The sequence below is a fragment of the Pagrus pagrus genome (genome assembly GCF_965226575.1).
Source record: "Pagrus pagrus genome assembly, chromosome: 11".
Taxonomy (NCBI): domain Eukaryota; kingdom Metazoa; phylum Chordata; class Actinopteri; order Spariformes; family Sparidae; genus Pagrus; species Pagrus pagrus.
The window spans coordinates 19002615-19015528 of NC_140195.1; the positions used below are offsets into that span (position 1 = coordinate 19002615).

Below are 12914 nucleotides of genomic sequence, written 5' to 3' on the forward strand. Positions count from 1 at the left end.
GCATTTTTGTGCAAATGCACCTGTGGGGCAGATAATTTAAAACAGTCTCAGACCTGTAACTGTCAGGTTAACAACAGTCATTCGGTGCGTACTTTTAGGAGGGTAAACTTGTCCTGTTGTAACTGGATTACACCTTACACTTATGAGCCTCACTCTCCTCACCACTTTACTTGAAATAGGGGGTTTTGTGTGTGTTTTAAAATAAGTCCTCTGCCATGTTCACATTTAGTTCTTTCTGTTTTGCGTGTACTGTATGTACGTGTGCGTTCTCTGTTTGCATGCTCTGAGTAGTGACTTCCCTTCATATATACGTGTGTGTGTGTGTGTGTGTGTGTGTGTGTGTGTGTTTGTATAATAGTCTCTGTATTTCATTATTTGCACCATACATAAATATTACTGCTCAATAACTAAATGATAACTTTTCATAGACTCTGATAAATCTTATCTGCCTTATTTTTGTACCGCATTATTTTAAACTCAGTGTATAAATATTTAGCAAAGGTTGTAGAGATATTTTTGAAGAGGGAGTTACTTTTAAAATAGTATCAGTGTTTTAAATAGCAGAAAGGATGAACAGGAAAATATTCATATCCAGAATTATTCTTTTCTTTTTTTGTCTTTTATATTTTTTGAAAAAAAATTCTGTAATTCCAACTTAATTCAAGCATGTTTTGCTCCAGGCTGTTATTTTTAATAGGTTTTTTTTGCCAGTTATGTACTCTCTCTGGTACTCTCTGTCCTCTTACAGTTATTTATTTTTCTTGCCGTTCAGCACTCCTGACACTACATAAGCTCTAGTGCCCCTTAATAATGTATATGGCAGCCTTCCTGAAAAATGAAAATAAAATCTAAATATGATGATTTTAATTAACAAAAACTCTGACAGACTGTATAGTAGACCACTGTGACCACAGGGTTTCAGACATACATGAGGGCTTGCTTATTATGGGATGTTATTTAAGGTGTCCTGTATTATAGTTTGAAATAACAACAAACAAGTACAACTGTTATTGTGACACACCCTAATTTCAAACTTTTCGTCAGCTCGGAAAATGTTTTTCTACCCTCTTATGAGTCATAATGTTGATTACCTTCTCCCTCACTGAGTTGTCTCATTAACCCTTTGTGGCCCTCTCCATCTTTTACGGCCTTCCACAAAACCAGGATGAAATGAGGGAGAAAAACAAGCCCAGTTCTGAAGGCCCTCAATAACCTTTTATCACAATTTGGCAATAACCTGAATCAATTTGATGTCTTAAGCAATAAAATATGCTGTTGCACTCCTATTTCTGCTGCTCCTTGGATGACAGTAAATTTACATTTTTTAATTAAACTAGCCGGAATTTTTATTAGGGGGCTGGGCTATGCTAATGGGAATGTTGTGTACAGCAGATTAACAGAGTTTTGAAATAAATTTAACAGGGAGACATTTGGAGGAAAAAAAATGCGAGTCATTGTCTTTAACCTCTTTCATGCCGATTTCTCCTGGGGGATCCTTGTATTCTAAGGAGCCTTGTCAGGGAAGAGTGCTTCTCAGCAACGAGGTGATTAGTATCGCCTTGTCAACCGAGGAAAAACACTCACATTCTCAAGATTTATTTTTTAAATACCGTTTACAAATGATATCAAAATATGTGATTTTTGTTACCTCTTACATATGCAATAGAATAAACTGACACAATTTACATCCCTCTCTTGGGTAAGTTGGAATTACGTGTTTAAAGCAAAAATGCCTATATTCATATTTTATTTTGCTATGTTCTGTTATTTTTAAAAAAGTCAAAAACAAATTTATCGCATTGTAATTTAAATGTATATTTAAAAACCGCACCTCACCAATTCATTGTTGCTTTAAATCCTACGTCTAAATTAATTCCCTTTCGGTCTTTAAATTTAGTTTTCTGATTTCACACCTACATCAGAGAAAAAACTATTAAATAAGTGTCAAATACAGTAGTTAATGGCAGCGTATATGTTTGTGTAGTTTTATGGTCCGCTCTCAGTATTTGATTGATGTTGCGCGAGGCTGTGTCTGTTATGCCTGGTTTTAGCAGAGTGGCAGGGGGAGAGAAGGGGGAACATAGACAGCAGACAAGGGGAGGGAGGTGTGTGTGTGTGCGCGTGTGCCTGTGTGTATGCGCGTGTGTGTGTGTATGTGTGTATTGGGGGGGTAGACAGAAAGAGAGGGACAGCTGAGTCCTGATTGAGCATGTGCCCAGTCATCAGACACAAGCCACCCAACACCATAATTACCTTAACCCCCGTCTTTTAATACCCAAATCACACCAACTGGCCCTTTTTTTTTTTACCGGTAGAAAGAGGAAACATTAGAGATCAAACGATCAAATAAACTCCAGATGCACGTGGGCTGCCATGCATCTTGCCGCAGTAGCCAAAGTGTTCAGGGCTACTTGATATGGGCCAGGAGCAAGGCAAGTGGCATCACCACCCCCTTTCTTCAATCCTGTGCACTCATGCAGTGGCCAGCACCTAATTAAAACCTCAAAGCTCCCCGTCACCAATCTGGAGTAATGGCCTAATTAATACTCAGTGAAGAAATATTCCAGAATGATAAACAGGTTGCACCTTGGGTCTTCATTGCCTTTATTATCTAAAATATAACAGGCCAAGTTTTTTATTATCAAAGATAATGCATGTTTGTTAAACTGCTCTCCTAAAATTAAGGGAAATGGAAATGGTGAATTGTCCTGTTTAATTAAACTATCTCAAAAAGGATGGCAGTGAATTATAAATTATAACATTAATTAGGGGGAAAAAAAGTTTAATCATGCATTATTTTCTGGAAAAAATGTCTTTTTTCCCCCCATAATCTTACTCATTTGTCTCGGCGTAACCAGCCGAAAAGAAATCCTGCTTTTAATCTCACAGCTGAATATGCCGTGTCATGTATTCTTCTGTGCAGAGTCAAGAGGAGAAGCTTCCGGCAACTTTTTTTTTTCCCGTCTCGATTTCTTAATCTTACATATGAAATTATAATTTCATGCAAAGTAAGGGAGAAGAATAATCTCTAGTCGTTGATATGCTATATAAGAAGGGAAAAGGGGAAAATGAAGAGGTAATTAGCAGAGTGGAAGACTTTGGCGCGTTTGTCTGAAAGCGTGGTCTCCACTGGCCATGAATGAATTTGCATGCTTCGCTTATCGAAGCACACTTATTAGGCCAGCTGAAAGAGAGATTAAGCCGGCACAAAATGTGGTGACTAATCCTTTTAAATGTGGCAGGGGGTCTTTAAGGTGTGAACCAGTCCGTACTGTAGGTTAGTGGCTATGGAATGTGACAGACTGCAACTTTCATATAACTGAGTAGAAGAAAAGGAAGCAGCAGACGCGGGGTTAACTATTTAATGACAAGGACAGTGATTGACAACGGGTAATAAATTGATAGTATATCTCCTGACCCTCTTATCTCTGGAACAAACACATCAGGTGGGGTCAGGCTGGGTTGATAAAATGACGGAAACACTTTGTGTGGTCCAACATCAGTGAGTCTGCCTTGTTTTTTAATCAATAATTGTTTGTGAGGTTAGTTAGTCATATATGTAAGGCAAAAAAAAGATGAGGAGCAAATCTGTTTTCTCGCTTTGAGTTTCACTTCTCTGTCACCGTTTTCTTTGACAGGAATTCAGTGTACTGTCACCGGCTTTATTTTTTGATAGGAGGAAAGAAAAAAAATAATCAACACAAACAAACACAGAACCTCTTTTTTCTGTCACCTCCACTGCAAGCGAGAAAATGTTTGCTCTGCCGAGTTACAGAGCCAATACCCCTGTCCTCGTCCGTAATTGACTGCAAACAGGAACGTGGTGACGTTTAAACACTGCCCTCCTCTCTCTTCTGTGTCACACACACATCTTCCACACAGTCCCCCAACCCGGCACCCCTCGACTTCAGGTTCCCCCTTCTGCCGTGTGTTTTTTCATGTGAAATTCTATTCACTTGGGTCAGTAGCAGGCAGCACCAGCAATAATTACTGTCTGTACATGATAAATCTGAAGCCCAGCTGTTCATTTCTGTCACTGCCAGCAGAGACAGAAAGAGAGTGAGAAAGATAGAGAAGACAGGGGGAGAGAGGGGAGAAGAGAGCCCAGGAGTTTGCAGTTTGCCGGATTTCTTTCTTTTTTTTTTTTTTTACTTGGTAACTTGATAGGATTACATGGTTCTAGAGCCCACACCTGTTAAGAGGCTGTTAGCAGAACAGTTGGCAGTCCCATAGCCACAGCTTAGCCTTTTTCTTCTCTCGCTGCTGTCCATTCTCTATCCCCCTTTTGGGGATTTCACCCCGCATGTATGACGGGAGTTTGTTTCTCTGGGTTCCTGGCTCAGTCAGGGGTGAGGAGGGGAGAGCGCTCCTCGTGACACGCGAGCGGTGTGTGTTTGATGTTAGAGTACGTACCCTACGATTCTGTGTGTGTTTATGCGTGCGTGCGCGTGTGTGTGTGAGGCCGGGTCGGCTGACATCTCTTTTTCCCCTCCCTCTCCTGAGAGCCGTTGTCTGCCATCAGTTGTGCCTCCCTCTCCGACCTCAGTCACACCGGAGCCCCCACTCCCCGGAACAACGTATATACAAGCAACACGACAGCAGACAAAGAAAGAATTCAATTTGGTTTGTTTTTCACGGGGTGGGGGACAGGTGTTGGCAGAGTTGTAAAATGCCCAAATACAGGTTAAACCAGACGATTTAAATGATTAAGGGTTGGGTTGAGAACGTTTGTGCGTATTTTAGGAGTGCCAAAGCCCTGCTGTCAATTAGAAATACTTTTGGAAGGAGTGGAGAAATGAGTAATGCGTAAAATTTGTTGCCTGTTTTCTCTTGTTCAGCTATTATTAAAGTGGAAAACAGCTCTGAATGTAGTCTGAACGCAGGGAAATATTGTGTAGAAGACAGTTTGTGGGGGAATCGGTGATCATAGGTTGTTTTGTGCCTTGGTGCGACGTGTCTCACTGCCTTATTTGGCATTCAGCAGCAACCCAGCTCTTTGGCTTCGTCACTTTCTATGGGCCCTCAGCACCTGTTCCCCCTATTGTGCTGGAATTTTCTATATTTGGCAAGAAGTTGGACTCTCTCAGTTGGTGTGCAGGTCAATGTTTCGAGTAGTTTGAGAGAGACAAACTATACTCTCCAACATTATTTTTCTTGTTTTGCGTCTGCTGTTGCTCAGTTGTTCAAATGACAATATTAGAAAACATGATTCAACTTGGGAGGACTATGAAACATTTCTCACCAGGGCATCTAAATGTCATGCCATCCCTTGTATGTTATTGACACGTTGCATTGCCAGGAGTGCAAATTATCGTCCTTCTGAAGCACAAGAGAAATAAAAAAAGAGAGCAAAGTTAATAGATATGTCAGGCCAACTTTTAATTGTTCTGATATGTAATCGCTAAATGACAATAAAAAAGGAGCAGGGCCACTTTAAAAGCTTTATCTCTCCTGCTCTGTGCCCAAAGTGTCATGTCCATAACAGCACCAGCTGATCTACAGAGTAAAATAACCGCTAAGCCTTATTGTTTGGACAATATTGGAGCCCCCCCACCCCACACACACCCCAGCCCCTGCCTCCCCCCGCTGCTTCTCTCCCCTCTCCCTTGATTCATTTCACCCACTGTCCTCGGCTGCTGGAAAATGGCGTTAATTTTTTTATTACCTGTTTGACTCTCCAGCCTTATTACTGTAGCCCCTTAATGTTCTCTGTAACCGTGGAAACCAGATGAATAAATGTCCGCCAAAGAAAATGAGATGATTAAACAGGTCACCCTTGCAAAACAAATTCGCTTGGTCGAGCGCAATTTGTGTACCAAGCGGCTGTCTTAACAGTTTGCTAACAAGGGGATTGTTTGCCAGACTAACTGACAGAGAAGGGAGGGGGAAATGAAGATATCTGGGGAAAAAGGATATGATTGAAGAGATAATATTTTAGATCACTATGCTGTTTGTCTCATCTCTTTATTCTTCATGATAATGGGGTGTTTGTACAACATTTCAAGTTCTACCTTATCTTATTTTGTATTCCTTAAATAATGAGACTTTAGAAATGTTCTTTTCCAGTGTTCTGTATATTTAAGCACCATTTATAAGTAACCTTTAAGTTTAAAGCAGCCATCCATATTATTGTCATAGGCATTTGGTGTGTGATCATCAGCAAGTGCAGTAGCAAATAGAATTTCCCTCATTTATGTGGCAACCAATCATTACTGCTAATTGTCCTTGAGGCCATCTGTATGGAATGGCTTGTCCTCTATTGGTGTTGGAACAGGACTGGTCATGGATTTACTAGTCCAATAATAATACTTAACTCCTCCAGCCTCCATAGTCAGCGCAACACAGTTCATATTCACATCTGCAGTAATAAATATAAAGGAGGTTTTTTTTTTCCTAAATTAAACAGTAGCCTGAACAGCGTCCTGGTCTCAAAGTGTCACTAAGTTTCGTTCCCATGATTCCTCCGCCCTTCCCTTCCTTCTCCGAGTGTAATGTTCTCATATGACTTGTTTTAAGCAAAGCTCTCTGACAACCATATGAACCGTCTGGTGTTTTCATCTGGGAAAATAAGAGACTAGGTCGGGCAGATTTAGCCATGTAACGATAGGGCAAACATGCAGACTTGGACTGGAATCAGGCCTGTGTTGCCATTCTGACCACAAATCATAAATGTCGGGGACACGGCGGTGGTGTTGTTTATGGAAGGATGCCACGCTGCGCCACTCAAGGGTGTTGCCTGTTTGCATTGATGCACCACCACCACTTACCGCCTCTTGCTTTAAAACAACTTCCGCATCCCACTCAGCCCAGCCATTTTGTCCCGTTACCAAGACAGATCCCAAATGTTCACCACAGCTTTAGCCTCAACTTTAAAGGAAGGAGGGTTGTTGCTCAAAGCAGAGCCGTGGCTTCTTTAAGTCGTTTGTGGGACAGAAGATGGCAAGCAGAGTTTTTCCACTGGTAGACGGGGTATTTCATCCCAATACAGGGACGCTACTGCTCAAAACTGAAAAGCACTTATGCATTATTGATGTTTTAATTTGTGCAAATGCCCAAGTCTTTGTTAAGTGATTATAGTGCTGGGGAGATAACAGGGGAGGTACTTCTCTATGAAACAAGAGCTTGCTTGCTGGCCGCACTGGGAAGCCATTGGACTAAATCTAACAAGTCCGCGCTTCTACTCAGCTCCGTGTGAGAGGGAGGGAGAAAAGCAAGGGAGGGGGGAGGAGGTGACGAGAGTTGACTGAAAAATATCAACGTGTCTAAGATAAGGAAAAATTCAGCCGTTGATCTTTTGTCCTTATTTCAACTACACCTCCCGTTTATGATGTTGGGTTTATAGGCCTTTTACATCCCTTATCAAAAATTATTTGATGTAAATACAATGGAACTGACCTGAAAAAGCCCCATGTGTAAATACTCCTCGTGACACACTAGAAACTGACCTTGAGAGAAGAATGCAAAGTTATAACGCTTGCAAAACAAGCCAATAAAATAATACCCCATTGAAAGGAGGGAGTTTGGGTAAATATAAAAGAGAAGAGAAGAGAAGCAGTTTTCTTTCCCTGCAATGATTAACTCAGAACAAAGGTTATCAGGGATGACATTTTTTTAAACTCTGTAATTTATGTAATTGCCCGCTACAGCTACCTTGCCAGATAAACAATGACGGTAGGAAAGGTTGAAACCTTCCCCTAGAAAACAAACAAGCGAGTATGCGCAGACTAGAAGCCGAGCTAAAAACGATTTCTTTCCATATCCTAGTTGATCCAATCTCCCACTACGTCTCAGATCATTGCCACCAGAGCGTAGAAACCTGTGTTTCCTCTATTGTGCAGTGTGGTGTCTGTGATGGTTGTCCAAACTCGGCCTCGTTGCTTCCACACCTGCAGCTGTTCACACAGCCTGCCTTCCTCCAGCTCCTAACGCATGTACAACCTGTAAATTATGCTGTATTCATTTAGCTCAGACTGCATTAATATGGACTCTATCAATGTCAACCCATGAGATAAGTGTCTTAGTTTTGGCTTTGGTTTAGGTATTAGTCATTCTCCTTTGTTCATTGCCTTTATTCCTGCTTTATTCTTTGGGAAAATCTGCTCAAGTATGGAACCAGGCTTTGCCTTCTGCTTTGAGGTCCCTGGTGGAGGTAAAACACGAGCACATACGTGCACACACGTGCGCGCGCGCACACACACACACACACACACACACACACACACACACACACACACACACACACACACACACACACACACAATAGGCTCTCAGGCTTCCCCAAGCATTTACTGCTTTATTAAGCTGTCTCATGAACCCACTAGCAGAACATGAGAATACAGGAAAAAAAGAAAAGCCCATATTACTTAGATGATTTGATGTCATTTGTGGACTACAAAACACTAGGCTTTATTGTGTGCGCAGGGAGAAAGAGCGGGAGCAGGGAAAAAAAAGAAGTTGGCTTAGAAATTCAGAATTTCAATTAGCGTACGTAATCTGAACCTGCCGGCTTTGATAGAGGCTTTTTTTTTTACTAAGAATACAGCAGCACTTGTAAAACATTAATTAAGCAGACTTGTTTTTTTAAAGGATAGAGTAAAGTGTGCTTTATGCAGTCCTTTTCACTGAACAAAAGGCAGTTACCTCACATAGAGGACCGCTTCACCCAAACCATTTTGAAAAAAAGGGGCCATTTAAATTGGAGAAAAACACAAAAGACAAAAAAGACAAGCCATTGAGAGTAATGTTCTGAAAGAGATGATATCATATGAGAGCGCAGTCTTTTGCTGAAGAATAGAAATGTATCCCTGCCTCAGTGAAACCTAAGCTTGGCGCAGGAAAACGAGCCCCTATTTTAATGACTTTCTACCTGACAGATGACTTTAGACCGCCTTTTGGATCACATTGCTCTGACTTTGTCTCTTACATCATCAAACCATTGATTATTAATAGTTTGTATGAATTGTTAATTGATGGGTAACATGAGTTATGATGGCGACATTCTCCTAAATGTGAAAAGATAACTGTTTGATCTGAAACTAAGTCTTGAAAGAGTCTCAAACGTATCTGCTTTTTCCCCCATGGTGAATGTTTGTGGCAAAGCCGTGGTATGTCTGTTTGTGCTGCACGGGGGCCTGAGCCCTCTTGAAATTTCTACTCTTTTCTGGTTAGCGTGGCTACATGATACTGCACGTTGAAATGCATGCTCTAAACAACACTGGTTAGCATTAAAGGGAGTTACAGGTCATTCACACGCTTTGGTTTTATTTTCCATGACTGTATCAAGATAAAAGACAATGTTATTGCCAATAGATCATTTACCAGGTTCAGAGGCAGATAATGGGTAAGGTATAAAAAAGGTGATTTCTTTTCACCTGTTTTTTCCACTTCATGGATTATATAATAGAAAAAGAGCAGAAAAGGAAAGTCCCTGTCTCACTTTTGCACACAGTGTTGTGTATGCATTTTCCACAGACTATTGTAAATCCTGATGCAGTGGGTGATGAGTACACATACAGATGATACATTAAAACTGCCATAACTCGCACACCCAGCAAAGCTAAAAATCAATTGGAATGGATAGTTAAGCTGGCCCCTAAAAATCAATGAGCAATTCATGTCCTTGATCACACAGTGTCATTCCTCTCAATGTTAGAGGCTGATGAGGGCTCAACATACACACACGTATACTCACACAAACATACAGGAAACTTGCAGACACATTCAGTGTCAGTGTAGTGTGAGTTCAGAGTAAATTAAACAGGATAAGGACACACATATTTATTACCTGGATTTTAAGTAACATCTTTTAAAAAAAACAATTTTCAGTTTCAAAGCTGAATGAATATACAAAAGGTTTAAAATGTTCTGAAGCAGTGCTAAATGAGGTTGGGACTTTTTATCAGGGCCAGCTGGTGACTACAACATAGTAGTCAATCTATCGAAAATAGCAGGGAGTCAAATTTCAAAGCTCATGTTGTTGTTTTTAAACCGTGCAAAATGTTGCAATCCGACGACATTGTACACCAAGCCTGGAAAATAGAGATGACCTTATAACCATTACATGGTGGGGGCACAGACACACTCAAATACAACCACACACACACACACACACACACACATGCACACACACACAGTGGTGTAGGAAGAGGAGAAAGGCGATAAGGTTGGCCAAATGAAGAGGATGAAAAATTCTGCGTTTCAAAATAGCAATTTTGCCCTTATTAATGCCATTAGTGTAACAGTCATAATGGATCAAATCAACGGATGACCGAAGCAACTCCTCTGTCTCTGCGCTATGACGGGATTATGTCGGGAACAATTTGGGCATTTTATGTTGATGGGTGAAGTTTCAAGTGCTGTAGTATCCTGCAAACCACATCTAAATTATGCCCATAGTTTTTATCCCTTTCTTTTTTACTTCTTTCTTTGCTTCTCTCTGCTGCTCTTTGTACTTATTTTGTCACTCATTTTTAAGTACCTTTTGAACATTTGTTTGCTGTTGCCACCCTTCATTTTGGCCGGCCATCAGTAGAAGTGACCCTTTCGTTGGGAACCACTGTATTTTTAACCTAGATTTAGATAATGGCACTGTGACAGTCATTTTTGCTCCTGGGCTATTCACTGCTTTGAGGCCATTCATGTCACTCACACTTTGTATCCCCCCCGTTACCAATTATAGCAACACTGACCAATTCAGAGCCAAAGCTACAACAGAAATTATGTCCATGCGACACCATATCTTCAACGTCAAATCTTAATTTCTGCTTTGAAACCGTTTTCTTGAGCTCCCTATTTGTCCATAGAGTCCGTGGTGTATTAGTTATGAGTTAGCAGTTGCCTGGCCTTAACAGGTGGTCATCTTTTACGGTCTGTAACATTTGAAAGGGTCATTCAGCCCACTAGCTAAATGCCTCAGATTTGGGGAGAGGACAGGGCCTTCGAAACAGTTGTCGCCTGTCAGGAGGAGTAGAGAGTCAGAAGGACCAGTCGAACACTTGCTCGTCCCCTCATCGAGGTGAGAATGTTCCAGCAGCTGTCACTCGGCCTCTTTACCTCATGTGTTTTTAGAGGGGTGTTTTTTTTTCCTCTCATTTCCAATAAAGAAGAAATGACTGTTTGTGGCAACTGGAGGGGGAGGGCGAACTCCAGTGCTGTGCCCTGTCACTCACAATCTCGCCCGTGTGTGTCCTCCTCTAGAAGGGTTACATGTCTCATCAGCCGCCAATCATGAGGCGCACGTGAGACGAGCTGAACCACAGACTTCTCTTTTTCATTATTCAACTGCTTAAAAAGCTCTGTTGGTTTATTTTAAAGTTTGGCGTCACAAAACTCTTTCTATTTGGCCACGTACAGTAGCAGAAAGAAGCGTTTCACTTGCCTCTGTTCTGCTTCTCCTCGACTGCACTACCCTTCTCTCTACCATCCCCTCTTTCTTTCCCTGTCTCCCTCACTCCCCCTTTCTCCCCCCCCCTCAATCCATCTGCATCATGTCGATCTGTCAGACTGCCAGTGTCTGTTCCAATTAGATTCCACTTAATACACGTAACCTCGATTAACACGCAATCAAGCCCAGATAAATCACGTCCTTTAAGTCCCCCCCTCTGCCTCTCCTGTGTTGCTTTGCATCACTCAGTTTTTCCCAACAAGCTTTCTTCGCCGCAGTCGTTGGTCACAATGTATAAAATCACACAATGACTGCACGAGCAGGTAAACTTAGAAAATGTCCTCAGCTGTGACATTTTGCTGCGGAGACAGGTGCTTTTCACCTCTAACCAAATGCTCTGCCTTAGTGTGCGTCTCTCTTCTGTTTCCAGTAATGTGAAGTTCCTCTTGTGTTTCCAGCAGACTCTTGTTGGTGCCCTTCTCACCCCTGAAGATGAAGGTGTCTTAATTACATCTTTGGTTAAAAAGCTACAAAAGACACCCTGGGCTTTCTCTACATTGCGGGAGGCTGTGTAGTCTATTGTCTCGGTGACCTTTTTAGCTAGCGGACAATTGGTTTGACTAGATTACAAATTAAGACACAGCACCAGGCACTTAGAAAGCAAGTCTGTTAGAGAGCAGTTCTATTACTACCAGCCTGTGAAAGCCACTGGGCCATACATTTTAAGCATCACATAAATGGCCACAAAGTCAGGCATCACATGCACATTGTTCCGTATCTATAAAATATAAAGTTACATTTGCTTTAATGATATCTGCAATGCCATAGTGCCTCTTTGCCAGTGGCAGAAAGGGAAAAAACACACAAAGCTTCTACAGAGCTTAGGATTCAGGGCTGATTATAATTCTTTTAACAAAGTTAATAATTTACACTGTTTATGCTAATAGGGGAAAAGAGGTCTGTTGAATTACCAAACAGCGAAAACCACTAAAAATACAAACCAAATGAAAACAACCTGGGGCACTGAAAAAGCACACGCAGCACTCTTGGGGTCTTCTTTTATTAATCGCAGCTAAAAGTGCTAACATTGACATGTTGAACAGATTAGCCTCTTTAATAACGGGGCGGGTCAACATGGCTACTGCTGCTGATCCACGAGGATATCCTGTCGGGAGGCGGATAGCCTGTGTGTTTCATATCCTGACCCCTGCCTCTATGGGGCTAGCCCCTGTACTAAAGATACACTGCATCTGGCCTGTGCATTCACTGCATGAGAAATACAGCACTCTTTTTCTTTATTTATCGCCATTGTATTTTATTTAATTTTTTACCCTTTTCTTAAATTTGAAAGGTCTGGCAGTTGTGTTATTGTAATGTCTGCACGGCTACCGTTTTTGTAGCCGTGCTGTGTTCAAAAGTGGAAGCTGTGGCAGTTAGAGATCTGGCTTTGTTTCACACAGCGACAGCTTGTGTCATACACGCTCAGGCTGCCGCTGTACAGCATTAATGGTTTTAAATATCTCAATGCTAG

At 41.5% G+C, this 12914-nt stretch overlaps 1 protein-coding gene across 14 annotated transcripts in view; it reads left to right on the forward strand.

The window, feature by feature from the left end:
• Positions 1–12914, forward strand: part of casz1 (castor zinc finger 1) — a 168760-nt gene that overhangs the window by 94491 nt on the left and 61355 nt on the right. The gene's annotated exons all lie outside the window — the stretch shown is intronic.